The sequence below is a fragment of the Camelus dromedarius genome, chromosome 12 (genome assembly GCF_036321535.1).
Source record: "Camelus dromedarius isolate mCamDro1 chromosome 12, mCamDro1.pat, whole genome shotgun sequence".
Classification (NCBI taxonomy): domain Eukaryota; kingdom Metazoa; phylum Chordata; class Mammalia; order Artiodactyla; family Camelidae; genus Camelus; species Camelus dromedarius.
The window spans coordinates 1813606-1829145 of record NC_087447.1 but is presented as its reverse complement, the minus strand read 5'-3'; the positions used below and the strand labels follow the sequence as shown (position 1 = coordinate 1829145).

At 60.6% G+C, this 15540-nt stretch overlaps 1 long non-coding RNA gene across 1 annotated transcript; it reads left to right on the top strand.

Moving 5' to 3' along the window:
- The first annotated feature begins 10527 nt into the window (after nucleotides 1-10527).
- On the top strand, nucleotides 10528-15540 carry LOC135322624 (uncharacterized). The gene is made up of 3 exons (XR_010383281.1): nucleotides 10528-10586; nucleotides 14931-14998; nucleotides 15269-15540. It is a non-coding gene; the product is annotated as an uncharacterized LOC135322624 (long non-coding RNA).

Below are 15540 nucleotides of genomic sequence, written 5' to 3'. Positions count from 1 at the left end.
AAGCTGCGGCGAAGGCGGGCGCCGGGGCGCAGTGCTGGCCGCCGCCGCTGCCAGCCTCGCCGCGGGGCCCGCTGCCCGCCCCGCCAGGGCGTGGGGGGGGCGGGGCCGGGAGGGGGCAGCGGCCGCGGGCTGGTCCTGGGAGTTGAAGCGCCCCGCCCCGGCCCGGACGCCCCGCCCCCGGCCAACCTGTGCGCCCCGACGGCTCTCACCTGGGTGTCCCTCCCCGACTACGCCCATCTGTTCAGCCGGCCGTCGGGTTCCGCGCTCCTCGTTAGGCGCCAACCGCTCCTGGGTCCCCCTCGCCCACCTGCTTAGGCGAAAGGACACCCCGCCTCCGCCGCCAGCTCAGCGAGGAAGGAAGGCGCGAGGTCAGCAGGCGCAGTGACCACGAACTGCGCGGCCCGGGCAGGAGGGCGGTGAAGGGCTCAGGCACCCACTTCACCCGCCCTGAGTGGCTCCGTAGAGGGTGGGGTGTAAGGAGGGACGCATCAGGAGGCAGACGCGTTAGCCTGGCAAATGCTCTGAGCACCTCCTGGATTCCGGGCGTTGCCGAGCGCGGGCTGCAGGCAGAGAATGCTGTCGGGTCGTTGCCCACAGGGCCGTCGGACCCTGGAGATGAGACGGGGTCATCATCAGTAAAGGACGGCCCAATGGGAGCCATGTGTGGGGGGGGGGTAGAGGGAGGTGGGGGGAGCGGGCAGGATGCAGGGCACATGCAGGGCGCCCTTGAGGGAGGCGCTGCTGGGGCCTGGACAGGGTTTGACCAGGGCACAGGCTGGCAGGATTGCCTGAGCAGGTCTAGGGAGAGGCATTGGAGACTGGATGTCTTGTCCTCCCTGCCCTCTGGACCCAGCTGCTTCTGTGCCCTGTGAGTTTCCCTGGGTGGGCATGGTGTAGAGGTGGGTGCTAGGGTCACGAGGTGGGTAACACGGTCAGAAGGATTGCACAGGTCCCCTACCCTGCGCTGGCATTTGGGTCCCTGTACATTGCCCTGGCATGAGGATGAAGGATGGGTGTCTAGCAGAAAAATACTGACCTCCGTCAGGACATTGCCCTGGGCGGAGGAGTCTCCACCTGCCATGTCAGGGACCTGTAATCTATGAGACACTTCCCAGGTCTTCACTGAGCGCCTGGGGCTGATTTGTTAGTAAATAAAGTCAGCTCTTGTTGTTGGACCTAGTGCAGCTCGGCCCTTCACCCCGACTCCTCCCACCTCGGATGGTGCTGGCACGTTTGTGTAGGCAGAGGGAATGAACAAAGTTGGTCCCAGCCTGTGCTGGGCAGTGTGGAGACTCAGGGCTGCTAAGGCGCGGAAAGCTTGCTGAGAAGTGCATCTCCTAGGACACAAAATGGGCAGGGAGCCAGAAGAAGGAGGAGAGCCCGCCTCCGCAGGGCCCGGGGACAGCCAGGGCACCAGCAGGCATTCAGTCAATACTTTCCAAATGAAGACATGCATGAATGAACGGTGTCTGTACAGCCACACCCCAATCAGCAGGAGGAAGATGAATTTCTAACATGCAAAGTTGGAACAACTGGAGAGTCACAGAGAAAGGGAAAAAGGTAGAACTGATCCCTCTTGCCCACACGTGCAAAAGTAAATTTCGAATGGACCAAAGGTATCGATGTGAAAGTTGCAATGAAACTGTGTAGAGTCTACGAGAAAGTATGGGTGAGTTCCTCAACAAGCTGTGAGCTGGGAAACCATCTCCAACTATGGCCAAAATCCGGAGACAATAGCTGAAACCAACAAAGTAAAACAGGCAAATGACAAACTGGAACAAGCATGTGCGATTTACAGCACAGGCAAAGGACTCACAGCATTGACACAGAAAGGACATCTGAAACCGAGAAGGAAGTGACAGACAGCCCTGTGGAAAAGGGGGCGAAAGACGTGCACAGCTCACAGGAAAGGGGGTTCGTGATCCTCGCACTTACAAAAAAATAATGCACAACGTCACCTGTAACAAGATGTGGGGGGTTGGGGAGGGTACAGCTCAGTGGCAGAGTGTGTGCTTAGCATGCACGAGGTCCTGGGTTCAATCCCCAGCACCTCCTCTTAAAAAGAGAGAGGCTAACAAGGGCCTACTGTAGAGCACAGGGAACTGTATTCAGTGTCTTGTAATAACACATAGTGGGAAAGAATCTGAAAAGAAAAATATGTACGCACATGTGTAACTGAGTGGCTCTGCTGTGCACTTGAAACTAACATTGTAACTCGACTGCCCTTCAATACAAAGCAGGGCAGAGGGTATAGCTCAAGTGGTAGAACGTGTGCATAGCACGCACGGGGTGCTGGGTTCTAAGCCTCAGTACCTCCATTTTAAAAAAAGGTACATTAATTATCTCCCAAAAAAACTAAAAAAATTTTTAATAATAAAAAATAAAATTAAACAATTAAAAATCAGTAAATAAAAAAGAGAGAGAGTAAAAAGAAGAAAGAAAGATGCAAATTGAAAGTACATGCTGACACCATTGCTCACCTACCTGATTGGTGGAAATCCACACGTTTGACTGCGGGCTCCGTGGGCGGGACCGAGGGTGAGCACTGTCATCGGCGGGACAGGGGTCCCGGTGGCGTTAGGAAAAGCACAGTGTCCCATCTGGCCCAGTCAGCTGGTTCCATCTTCTGACCCAAAGATACGTGCGACAAGCCGAGAACGATTTGGACATAAGGCTATTTGCTGCAACATTATTTGTATTAGAGAAGGACTAGGAACAACCAGAAGGTCCCTCAGCTAGTTGACTCAGCCAGGTACAGCCACACAGTGTGGCCCCTTCTCAGTACTGTCACCCACACCCAAAAGATAAAAGGAGCCCAAAGACCGTACCATTAGTAATGGTATTTGCATCGTTGCTGTGAAATGTTACGCCCACGTGTGCCCGTAGTGCCTGCACCGCGTTCAGTTCCTCCGGGACGAAGCCTCTCAGGACGAGAGAAAGGAGATACAAACACAAAGTCAAAGAAGCAGCGACCAATCCTGAGATTTGAACTGGGAACATCAGTGTAAACTCCTCAGCTACGTCATCTCAGAGCTGCTCTCTAGCTCTGTCTGCTGAAAAGTTTTAGGAAGGACCGAGCACCAGCAGAACAATTGAAGCATCCAAAAGAATTGTCAAGTATATTAAAACCCCATGAATTCATTATGATACTAAAAATACCCTCCTGGCGCCTCGTCAGTTTCTAGGGCTCATTATTCTGAAAACTAGTAAAATGAATTAAAAAGGGATGTATGAACCGAACTTCAGGGTAAAAAGAGGCCACACGTGTTGGAGGCACGCACTGAAGTGCTTCCAGACGGGCTACGTGATGTCGGGGAATTGCTTCCAAATAATCAGCAGGGAGGGGCAGCGGTCCGGGTGGAGATTAAACCAACCGGCTCTGAATTAGCCACTGATGAGCCGGCCGGCAGATACAGCCTTGACACTGTGGGCTTTGCTTCTGTGTAAGTTTCAGTATTTCTAAAATTGTAGTAAGTAGCCACTTAGGCACCTGGCAGTGGCGGGGATGGGGGAGCTGAGCTGTGCAGAAGCCTGCTCTGGGGGTCCTGGCCCCAGCGTGGGGGCCCTGGGGTGGATGGGAGACCAGACAAGGAGTTGCTGCAAGTTTCCCAAAAACTCAGAGGAGCTGGGAGGAGGGGCAGGGGTGAGGCCAGGTGCGCAGGGGTAGGGAAGTGGGGCTGGGGCTGCACTGGGCTCAGGTGAGGGCAGAGGGCTAGGGGAGGGGATAAGGGCGGGGCCAGCCCTCAGGAGCAAGGCAGCCCTGCTGGAAGCAGGGCAGAGGGCCTGACCCAGCCCCTGGCTCCCCAGATGCCGCCTCCACCAGGGAGAGCCCCCTCCCTCCCCAGACCTGCTCCTCGGCCAGGTCACTTGGGGTGCACATGGCACACCCTGGGGTCCCAGACGCAGAGGCTGATGGATCTACTTGGCCATGCATGGACTGGGAGGCCCCCCTCCCTGCCTCTCAGGCTCATGGGCTGTCTCTGGGCCTCAGAACACTCTGGAAACACATCACTCACCTTCCCTCAGCGACCCTTTACCAAGACCCCTTGGCACACCTTACCCCCCCCGAGGCCAGCCATGGGAGGATCCCAGAGGTTGTCATGGGAAAACTGAGGCTGGGGAAATGACGGGTGTGTGGCCCCTGAGAGGTCAGTGTCTGGGCAAGGATGGCATCTCCTCCAGCTCCATGACGGATTTGTCCACTCACCCGTGGTTCCCCACGACCCCTGGGCACCAACTGCGCCAGGCACTGCTCCACACCGGCCCCAGGGCCACAGGCTCCGGGCCGGCCTTCCTGGGGCTCAGGCTCAGCGGGGAGGGCAGCGAGACGCAGAGGACAGGGCGCCGGGGAGGGCGGACTGTGGGGGCTGCCCTGTGCCGCCGCGGGGCTGGGCGGGCCCGGGCTCTGAGCTTTAGCCAGCTCCTCTCCCTCCGTCTCAGGCAGGGGATGCTGAGGACCCTGAGTTCAGCCACCACCTCGAGACAGAGGCCAAGGGGAGTCCTTCCACTCTGACCTGACTCCATCCCTCCTCCATGGGCTGTCGGACGGTCACCCCACAGAGTTCACTGGCGCGGACTGTGGGCAGCTCGTGGGACAAGTCCTCGCTGCTCTCCCAGCCCAGTGGGGCGGGACGGACGAAGCTGGACTCCGCGTCCCAGCAGAGGCCCCAGCGGGAGGGAGACGCAGGGGCAGTCACCCGCCCTCCTCTCCCGGGTGCCATGCCGGGAGCCGGCCAGGGAGGCTGAGGGCCCGGCATGCGTGTGTGCCCTGGGCACAGCTCTGGTGCACAGTATGGTGTGTGAGCACATTGTGGGTGGGTGGGTGTGGCGCTCACATGCCTTGCACATGTGTGTGTGACTGTGTATGATGCACACATGTGCACGTGTTTGTGCAGAGACCTTTTGTGACCACACAGGGAATGGGGATGCTCCACCCCCCCCCAAGGGCGGCCTTCGAGCAATGGGGTCTGGGCCCCTGGGAGTGGGGCGCTCAGAAGAGAGACCAGGAGGGGCAGAGTCAGGGGGCAGGCAGCCACCTCTGAGGGGCCGTACCTCTGACCCAGAAGGCTGGCCCACACAGGTCCCTTGGTGGCTGGGCCCTGCCCACGGAGTCACACCCCCACATTCACCCCTCCCAGCCCAGGATCCAGGTTCCGCCGCCCAATCGGGTGGCAGGTGCTGCCCGCGTGCTCCCTTTGGTCTGAGGTTAGGTCATCTGACATCACTGTCTTCCTGAGCTGGCCTCATGCTCCGTGTTGTCACAAGTTCCCAGCTCGCGGTCGGGGCTGGCCCGGCAGACAGAAGGCCCACTGGACGCTCTCCAGGGCTCAAGTCCTAGTCTCCAAACTGAGCAAAAGAGTCACAAAACTTTGGGGCTGTTGGCACGTTGTTTGTTCCGGGGCAGCAGTAGGAGTGGTTAGCTTTATGGCAATGGGGTCCCCTCCAGTCACCCCCCCACTGGCCACTGAGCCTCCCCCTCCCCTTCTAAGAGGATGTCTTGTCAGCCCGAGAACCCAAAGCCCAGGGACCTGGGGACCAGCGCCCCGCCAGGGCAGCTGGAGGCCGGCAGAGTCTCCCTCGCAGGAGCCCTGAGCAGCAGCCACTCAGAGCTGAAGAGTCAGGTTTCAGGTTCAGGCCCAACTTCCAGCTGGCGGGGCCACCTTGTAATCAGCTTTGCTGGGAATCTGCACCGACTGCTTACAGAACTGACGGGTTAATTTTAGACTGCCGGTCCAGCTGCTGCAAGGATGCACGGCCCCGGGCCATCTTTGGTGAAATTGCCCCTATAATGTGCACTTTTAGACACTCACCCTGATCCTTTGGCTGCCCGGGTGACCTGTAGTATGAAGTTAGGGGACTCCTGAGCCAGTGGGACCCTGGGGGGCACGTGCCTGCCTGGTGTCGCCTGAGGAGTGAGGGCGGCGGCCTGACATGCCTGGGGTCTGATCACCAGGACTCGAGGCCTCCCACCTTCATGGGGCACATGCCCACTGCCCACTGCCCTCAGCCCACAGTTGACCCTTTGGGGCAGCAGCCACTGTAGACCCCAGGAGCACAGGCAGAGCCTGTTCTGGGGCACCTGAGAAGTCACGAGGCCTTTCCTGGCTAGAGAGCCGGGGGGTGTCGCTGGCTACTTGGAGAATGGACGGCGGGAGGCCTGGGCTGGGCGGCCTGTCTTTAATTCTTTGAGGCTGTGGTGGGCAGTTTCCCGGCCAGCATCCTCATCCACCTGGCTGGTGCTGGTGACCCGGCACTCTGGCCGGCGGGGCCGGCCCCCTGAAGCCCGTCCACCCTGCAGAGCTGGGGCCCGCCCTGGGCCTGTATTGAGAGTGGACTTGGAGATGGCAGGTGAGCAGGTTGGGCCCAGGGCTGGCGGGGAGGCCGGGGTGAAGGAGCCGCAGCAAAACGGGGTGAGAGGAGGAGGAAGAGGCGGGGGCGATTCAGCCAGCCCACCAGGAGTTACTGAGCGCCTACTGAGTTCCCAGCCGTGCTTGGCTGTGGTGGGGGGAGGGGCCGGAGGAGCAGAAGGCCAGGCCCTGCCTGCAGGGGATGATGACCTCGCCTCTGGGACACACAGACCAGGAAGAGACCACAGACAGCCTCACATGCTGCGTGGTGGAGCCCTAGGCCCAGCAACCCCCCCCCCCGCGCCCACGCCCGCAACCAGAGCCTGTGCAAGAGCTGTGCTCCCGCCAGCGTGCGGGCGTCGTGCGTGGGCGCTGAGCCCGACTCGCTCCTCTCTGTGCGTCCGGGCGCCCAGGAGAAGTGACAAATGGTCAGTGGGTGCCTGGGAGAGGCTTGTCTGGAGGGAGGGACAGCTGGATGGTGGATGGATGTACAGGTGACTGGACAGATGGATGGACGGACAGACGATGAATGGATGGGTGGGTGGGTAGATGGAATGGTGGATGAACAGATAATTGGCTGGACGGGTTAGTGAGTGAATGAATGGACGGATGGATGGTCGGATGGGTGAATGGATGGGTAGAAGACTGGGGCATGTGGGTGACTGGAGGATGGACAGATGGACCACCTTTCCTTCAGTTATTTGCACAGATGTTAACTCCCCAATAAAGTATTCATTGACCTGCCCATTTAAAGATAAAATCCCCCAGTAACAACAACAACAACAAAACCGCAAATAACCCAAACAAAAATGGGCAGAGGCCTAAACAGACATTTCTCCAGCGAAGACGTCCAGATGGCCGATAGGCACGTGAAAAATGCTCAAAATCGCTAATTATCAGAGAGACGCAAATCAAAACTATGATGAGGTATCACCTCACACCGGTCAGAATGGCCGTCATTAAAAAGTCCACAAATAATAAATGCTGGAGAGGCTGTGGAGAAAAGGGACCCCTCCTGCACTGCTGGTGGGAATGTACACTGGTGCAGCCACTGTGGAAAACAGTATGGAGTTTCCTTAAAAAACTAAAAATAGACTTACCCTGTGATCCAGCAGTCCCACTCCTGGACATGTATCTGGAGAAAACTCTAATTTGAAAAAATATGTGCACTAACTAATATACATATAAAATAGATAAACAAGTTCCTACTGTAGAGCACAGGGGACTATATCCAATATATTGTAATAACTTATGGTGAGAAAGAATATGAAAATGAATATATGTGTGCTCATGTATGACTGAAGCACTGTGCTGTGCACGAGAAATTGACACAACATTATAAACTGACTATCCTTCAATAAAATAGATGTACACAAAATTGGGGGAAGAAAAGAAGACAGAGCTCACAGCAGCACTACTGACAACAGCCAAGACATGAAACAACCTAAACATCCACCGACAGATGCCTGGATAAGGAAGCTGTGGTGTATATATACAATGGAATACTACTCAGCCATGAAAAAGAATAAAATAACGCCGTTTGCAGCAACATGGATGGATCTGGAGATCATCATTCTAAATGAAGAAAGTCAGAAAGAGAAAGAAAAATACCATATGGTATCACTTATATCTGGAATCTAAAAATAATGACAGAAATGAACTTATTTATGAAACAGAAATAGACTCACAGACAGAAAGAACAAATTTATGGTTACCAGGGGGCAAAAGGAGTGGGAAGGGGTAAGTTGGGAGTTTGGGATTTGCAGATAGTAACTACTATATATAATACAGATGAACAACAAAGTCCTCCTGTATACTCAGGGAACCACATTCAACATCTTGTAGTAACCTATAATGAAAACGAGTATGAAAAGGAATCTTTATACGTGTACATATACGACTGGATCACTGTGCTGTACGCCAGAAGTTAACACAACGTTGTGAACCGACTATACACTTCAGTAAGAAAGTAAAATAAAGTAAAATCCCCCAACCATCCATCCGTCCGTCCTTCCAACCATCAACCCAGGTTCTCCCTGGCTTTACTTTTCCCCACAGCTATTTTAATAACTTCTCTTTTTTCATTTGCTTCTGCTTACGTCTTTGTTCATTGTCTGTGGTTGACAGGATGGTTGGGGCGGAGTAGCGGGGTGGACACGGGAGAACGGGGTTATGCCTGTAGTTTAATGAGCCTGAAGCACCTATTTCCTCCTGCAGACCCCCAGGTAGGGGGCTTCGGTATCTCGGCCTCCTCAGGGGCCAAGAAGAAGAGGACAGAGGGGCGGCTGAGGACTGGGGGGGCTGTGGTCCCTCTGACCTGATGCCCACAGGCTGGTGTCCCTGCAGGACAGGAGCCTGTGCGTCCACACACACACAGTGTGTCCACACGCAGGGCCACACACATGCACACACTGTGCCCACTCTAGCACACTCACACACACAGCCCCCTGCTGCTCCTTGCATGGACGCTCACTGGAAGCCCTGGGGCAGTGCGGCCCCATCAGCTCTAAGGCCAGCTCTGCTCTGAGTGCTCTCCTGGCCCCCGCAAGCCCCACAGGGCGATCTGATCGTCGTCCCCACTTCCCATGGGGACCTGGACCCCAGCTGTGAAGGGGCTCAGGGAGGGCCCGCTGCCCCAGCGGGGACCTGCCAGCCCGCGCAGCGCTCTGACGCCTGCTGCCTGTGGTCAGGGTGGTGGCTGCTCTGTTACTTGGCAGGTCCGCACTTACCACTGAGCACCGCGGGGAGCAAGCTGGGGGACAGCTCCTTTCTGGAGCTCCGGAAAACCCCAGGGACTAGATCGCCTGAGTCCTGGCCCAGCCCCTGGTCGGCCTCTCTGGCCTCTGTCCCTGCAGCTGTGGCAGGTCAACGCCCCCTCCCGGCTTGACGGAAGGACTGGCCAGCTTCAGATGCTGCCTGTGGCCTGGGGGCCAGAGGCCATGCTGCACAGCACCCAGGCCAGGGGTACCGCCGATGCCCTCTGTGCCCCCACTTCCCAGTCCTGCTTCTGGGGCTGGAGGCCACAGACGAGGATTCGCCTGCCAGATGCAGGATCCTGGGCTGAGAAGATCTTGATGATCATTTCGGGGAGAGGACACTGGCCGTGGCTGTGGGATCGAGGACCCACGAGGCGCAGCTTCAGAACCACGGGCGCCCTCGTGGGAAGAAGGCGCTGCCAGTACCATGGGTGGGGCTCCAGGAGGACCTGGGAGTGTGGGGAGGTCACCAGGGTTGGGGTGAGTCTGGGCTGCCCAGCGTGGGTGACCTCAAATGGGGTGGCCCAGCAGGCTCACGGCCTCCACCAGGGAGGCTTAGCTCAGCCCAGGGGTGGCGGCAGGTGGCCCCATCCTTCAGAGCCTGTCCTGCCCTCTCCAGTCAGGAGTGGCCAGGGGTAGCATCTCTCCCAAGGACCAGGGCAGGGCCCTGCCTGGCCGAGGGGCTGGGTCCAGACCCCTCACAGACCCGAGGGAGGTGCTGGGTCGGAGGAGGTCCCCAGGCCGGCAGGGAGACTCCGGGAGGGGAGACAAAGAGCAGAGGGGGCCCAGAGGCCTGCGGCCTGCCTACAAATAAAGCTCCATGGTACCCAGCACAGCCGGGGGCGGGGCCTCCAGCTGCAGCGCAGTGTGTGTTGGAGACGCCCTCAGCACCCCCTCCCCCTTCCCAGGCCTCCGCTGGGGCAGGAGACAGAGGGTCTCTGTGGCCAGCCTGCTTCCGAAAGGGATCTGCTGTCGCAGGGACAGAGGCCTGGGGGCTGAGCTCTCGCTCTGCCTGGTGTGGCCTCTTCCCCAAAGGAAGTGTCACATGAACTCAGTCCCATCCCGGGAGGTGCCAGCCCCTGAGCCAACTGTAACAAAGGGGATGGAGGTGGCTAAAAGCAAAGCAGGTATGCAGGCCTCAGATGTCCCCCAACAGTGTTAGGGGGCTCAGGTGGCACCCGGGGGCCTCCCTCCCCGCCGGGCAGCAGTGCCCCAGGCTGAGCTGAGCCCACGTGGGGCTGCAGCCTGCGGGTCCCGAGGCTCTGCCCTCGGCGGCTCACGGAAACACAGACCCACACCCCTCGTCCTAGCCACTCACTCACTTCCTCGTCTGTTCACCCAACAGCTTTGGTTCTGTGAGCGTTCAAGAGCTGACAGTCCCAGGCAGGAAGCAGACAAGTGAGTGAAAGGTCACTTCCGAAGGTGAGGCTCTCTGAAAAATGACACCGGGTAACGTGGGAAGAGAGAAGCAGGTACTGGAGAGGTAGGCAACGGGCGAGGCAGGGCAGGGCTGTGGCCTGCTGACTGGGTTTTATTGTTGGAGTAACTGGGAGCCATTGAGGGTTGTAGGCAGGGAGGGTCCTAGGCTGGGGGTGGCTGGAGAAGAGCATCCAGGAGGCAGAGGCAGAGGGCAGGACTGGAGTAGAGACTGGGAAGAGGGCAAAGGCCCTGTGCCTCCTGCCTCCCAGGCTCAGAGGGTCTGGGGAGACCCTCACTCCCCTCACACCCTTGACTCTGTCAGGACCCACAGCAGGGCCAGACCCCAGGCCAGCAGGGCGGGTGTGAGCCCAGGCTAGTCTTTCAGCGTGGATGTGGGGCCCAGTCCCACCCCCTTGCCAGGGCTGGGTCTGCCCCTCTGCCCAGGAACCCCAAGCCTGGCCCCTTCCCCTCAGAGTCTGGTCCACAGGCTCTCAGGCGCCCAGGCCTTGTGGGAGCCCTATTTCGGAGCCCTGCTTACCTGAAATCCAGTCTTTTCTGAGACGCCCTCCGACAGCCCCTCTCCTCCCGGGGTGGGCTCTAGGCAAAGCCCTGGTGTCCAGGGGCAAAGCTGGCCTCTGCCAGCCGGACCACCTCCACCAGCCCTGACTCTGCCTATGGTCCTGGGGCGCCCTCTGGTGGCTGATGGGCCAGACTGGAGAGGCCACTAGGGCTCCCAGGGTGTCTGGCCTGTACGGGGGGGCCCCCCACCCGCCCCCGAGCTCAGGGGATGAGGGGCCCCTGGGAGGGGGTCCAGGGTCTCTGGGGAGAGGCGCACAGACGTGTCATCCAGGCTCTGCTCTCTTTGTCTTACCACAAGTTCTCAGGAGCTGGGCTGCCGATCCTCATTGTTCGGAGCAACCAAGGCCTAGAGTTAGGGAGCCTGAGGGCTTGCAGCATGGGAGCCAGGGCCCTGTGCCGTCCCGGCCCTGTGCCACCCTGTCCTGCCCCTGGTGGAAGGGACAGTGTCCGAGCAGGACCTGCAGTGCTGACAGCCTGATGGCTAGTGTAGCCAGGCCACCCTTCCAGGACAGCACACCCCGGGGGCCTACACCTCTCAGCTTTGTGGGGCCCTAGGAGGGGAGGGGGCCACACACAGGGGTCAGCCGTCCCCACTTGCTGGAGAGGTAAACTCAGGCTCTCTGGGAAGGTGAGACACGCCAGGGAGCGACGCAGGTGCCCCAGGTGCAGCCCGCGGAAGGAGCGCCCTCTATCGAGTCCTCGACACCGGGCCGCCGGTTGTGCCAAAGAGGCCACTGGGCCCCCCAGGCCGGGGGAAGGCTGTGGGCCTCTGGGCCTGGCCGGGCTGAGACCAGGTGGTGCCCAGTGCTGGTCACGGCATTGGCTGCCCAGGTGCCAGACGTGGTGGGCGGGGAGAAGGGCGGGAGAGCTGGCTGGCAGGTGCCAGGCTGTGGGCACCTCCACCCAGCTCCTTGGCCAGCAGCAGCATGTCGGGTCCCCAGGGAGAAAGCAAGCAGGTAGGTGCCCCAGCCGCCAGCCCCCGGGCAGGCGCCCCTCCCTGGGCCACATTCCTGCCCCTGCCTCAGTTTCCTTTGGATCGTGGAGAGAGCCCTGCCTTCCTGGGGCCACAGAGGGATGGTCCCTCTGGTTGAGGCAGGGGCGTTTGGGAAGCCAGGGCTGGGGTGGGTCTGGGCAGGCAGCATGGCCCCACGGTCCTGGGGGCCGGACCAGGGGAGTCTGTCCTCCCTGGAGTCAGGGGGGCTGCAGGCCTGACCGCTGGCCTGCTGAGCCTGGGCCCCTCGGGTGCCTGTTCCTCGTCACTGCCGTCTCCCACATCGCAGGGAGCAGGATGGGGGCTGAGTCCGAGGGGCTCACCCAAGTCACACGGCCCAGGGAGAGGCTGGGCTGGGACCCCCAGGGACTGGCTGCCCAGCAACACCTGTGCTGGGGCTGTTTCCTTGGCGAACTTGGACTAGGGTGGCCGTCTGCCCCCCGAGGAAGCCCCCCCAGTGTCTTTGGGGCTGAGGCTGGAGACGCTGCCTCCATTCTCCCTGCTGGGAGCCATGGGGTAGGGTGCCAGCGGGGGTTACGGAGGACAGCCGGCTGCTCAGGCCCCCACCTCCTCCAGCCACAGGCACTGAGGGACCCGGACACCTGTTCATGCAAATCCCGCCGTTTGCATGTCCTACCCACTTGTGGCCCCATTTGCCTGGTGTCTGGCACAGGGCCACCCCGGCACTCGGCATGGCACCCAAATGCCCCCCGGGCTCCCTGGGGTGGGAAACCAGGGGCCCAGGGCTTCAAGACATGGGGTAGGGGGATGGTTGTGGCCCCGCCCGCTGAGGGCCACCTGTACCCGGTCAGTGAGGAAACAGGCGGCGTGGGCCCTGGGTGGCGGCAGGGGCCACCCGCCCCAGCAGAGCAAGCCTGAGCACGTCCGTGTCTTCCAGGCCTCCAAACCCCACACCCGACGCATACCCTGGGCAAGGGGGCTCATCCCACTGCGGGGGTGACAGGGCCCTGTGAGGAGTGAGGGCCACCACCACGGCCCCCCAAATTCACACCCACCCAGAACCTTGGAACTAGGGTCTTTGCAGAAGCAATTAGCTAAGATGAGGTCACAGTGGGATAGGGTGAGCCCCTAATCCAGTGATGGTGTCCTTATAAGGAGAGGGACATTTGGACAGGGGACGTGAAGACAGAGGCAGAGAGTGGGGTGGTGGAGACACAGCACAGGGTGGCCTGGGGACCCGAAGCTGGAAGAGGCAGGAAGGACCCTGCCCTGGGCCCTCAGGAGGGAGTGTGACCTGCGACACCGTGACTGGGGATTTCTGGCCTCAGAACCATGGGAGATGGATTCCTGTGGTTTTAAGACGTCCAGTGGCTGGTTGGTTGTTACCGCAGTCCCTGGACACTCACACCGTTATCAGCCCAGCGCGTGGCAGAGGGGAGGTGCGAGCGTTTGCAGAGGCCCAAGCCCAGGCCAGGTCCAGCTGCCCTGGGCTGTGGTCACCTGCAGGTCCCCCCACCCACCCCCGTACCTGGGCAGGGCCAGGCCTGAGGCTCTTGGTACCCAGGGTGTCAGGCACAGAACTGGGGGTGGGGCGGGATGCAAATCCTGCCACTGCCCCCCACCCCCAGAGCAGGGAGTGCAGGGGGCGGGATCTGAATGCAGCCTTTCCAAGCTGGTGGTGACTGGTTTTTCATACTGGAGGCTGGTGTCTGGGGACAAGGCCTGGGTGTTGGGGGGAAGACATGGGTGTCCTGGGGCTTAGGACAAGTGGCTTCGAACAACAGGAATGGATGCCCTCCCTGCTCTGGAGGCCAGAAGTCTGGCGTCACGGGGTCACAGGGCCATGTGCCCTCCAGAGGCTGTGAGGGAGGGCTGCTTCCTGCCTCTTCCAGCTTCTGGGGCCCAGGCGTCCCGGCTCGTCTCCGCCTCCCCATTCTGCCCCCGTCTTCACATGGTTTCTTCCCTCTTCTTCTGAGGACCCTTGGGTCATTGGATCAGGGCCCATCCTAATGGCCTCATCTTCACTCCATCACGTCCGCAGAGAGCTCATTCCCACAAAAGGCAGGTTCGCAGATACCAGGACTTAGGACTTGGCCACGTCATTTTGGGGGACCCAGTGGGAGGTGCCCTGCCCACCTCCCGCCGACCACTCCTGTGTACACAGGTGTCCGTCTCTAGGAGACAGCGGCCGGCCTGGCCCCAGGGACACAAGCGGACTCACTTTCCCCTCACGAAGGGCCCCGCCCGCCAGGCGCCGCCCAGGGCGCCTCCCGGGAGGCGGGTGGGGGGGCTGCCCGGGGAGAAGACGGGAAATTCCTCCGTCCAAGGGGGAGCGGCCGACAGCCTGATGGACCGGGTGGCGGGGAGACAGCTTCACAGGGTGGGCCTCTCGGGTCTCCTGAGGCTCTGAGGGGAACTTTGCTCCCCGTGTGGGTGCCGGGTTCTGGGGGGCGGGGGCAGGAGCCAGACGGCTGGCAGCCGCCAGCAGTGGGTCCGGGAGGCGCTGGGGGGGCTTGGGCAGGCTGGTGGGACCCCGCTCATTGTCACATGGGCCAGTCCTGGGACCCCAGCCCTCAAGTCTCTGACATGTGGAGTGGGGCGAACGTGCCATCACCCCGGGCATGCGGGTGGCGCTAGGCTGGGGTGAGGTGGGAACTCAGTAAGAAGGTCCCTGGAGGCGGCGAGCATGCAGGGAGGGGAAGAGCCTTCCCGTTCGGAGCCGCCTCGACCCCCCGGTTCCCCTGCACCTGTACCCCGGCCTCCCCTTCTCCCCTGCCTGCCCGTCTCCTCCCAGGCACTAGGCCCACCCAGGGTCCCCGCCCCTGTCCTGGGGCGGGTGGGCTGCAAGACCTCCACCAGGGCTCTTGGGTTTTCCAGGACCCCTCCTGCCAAAGCCTTCGCAGAAGTGGTGCCGGGAATGTCCCGTTCGTGGTGCCCGGGGAGGGGTGAGTAGCGGGCTCAGGGGTCAGGCAGAGGGGCCGCGATGCGTCGTCCATCCCCCACCCCAGGGCTGAGGAAGCTCCGGCAACTAAACAGGAGCTTGAAGAGGGCCAAGCAGACAGACGGACGGGAGAGACGGAGCCGCAGGGGTGGGGCCGCAGGCGGGCCGGTTTCTTGGAGGGCACATCTCTGCCAGCACGGTGGCTGGGGCGAGGGGCAGGAAGGGAGGAAGGGCTGGCCTCTCGCGCCCTCAGGAGAGGACTCTGTCCCTGCAGAGTGGACCCCATGCAAGGTGCCGGGGACACTTGTCCTGGCAGCCCCAGGGATCCTGGAGACAGGCAGGGGCCAGGTGTGTGCCGGGGTGAGATCGAATTCGGAGGGTCTGGGAAGAAGCGAGGCAAGGTAAGAGGCTGCCCCTCCCTGGCCCCGCCGAGGCCCGGCCCCGCACCCTGGTGACCGGCCGCCACGTGCTCACGAAACCCCTGAGCCCCATTTCCTCCCCTGCACCTTGAGCACTGGTACCTGCTCTCCCCGGGCCGCGCTCTCT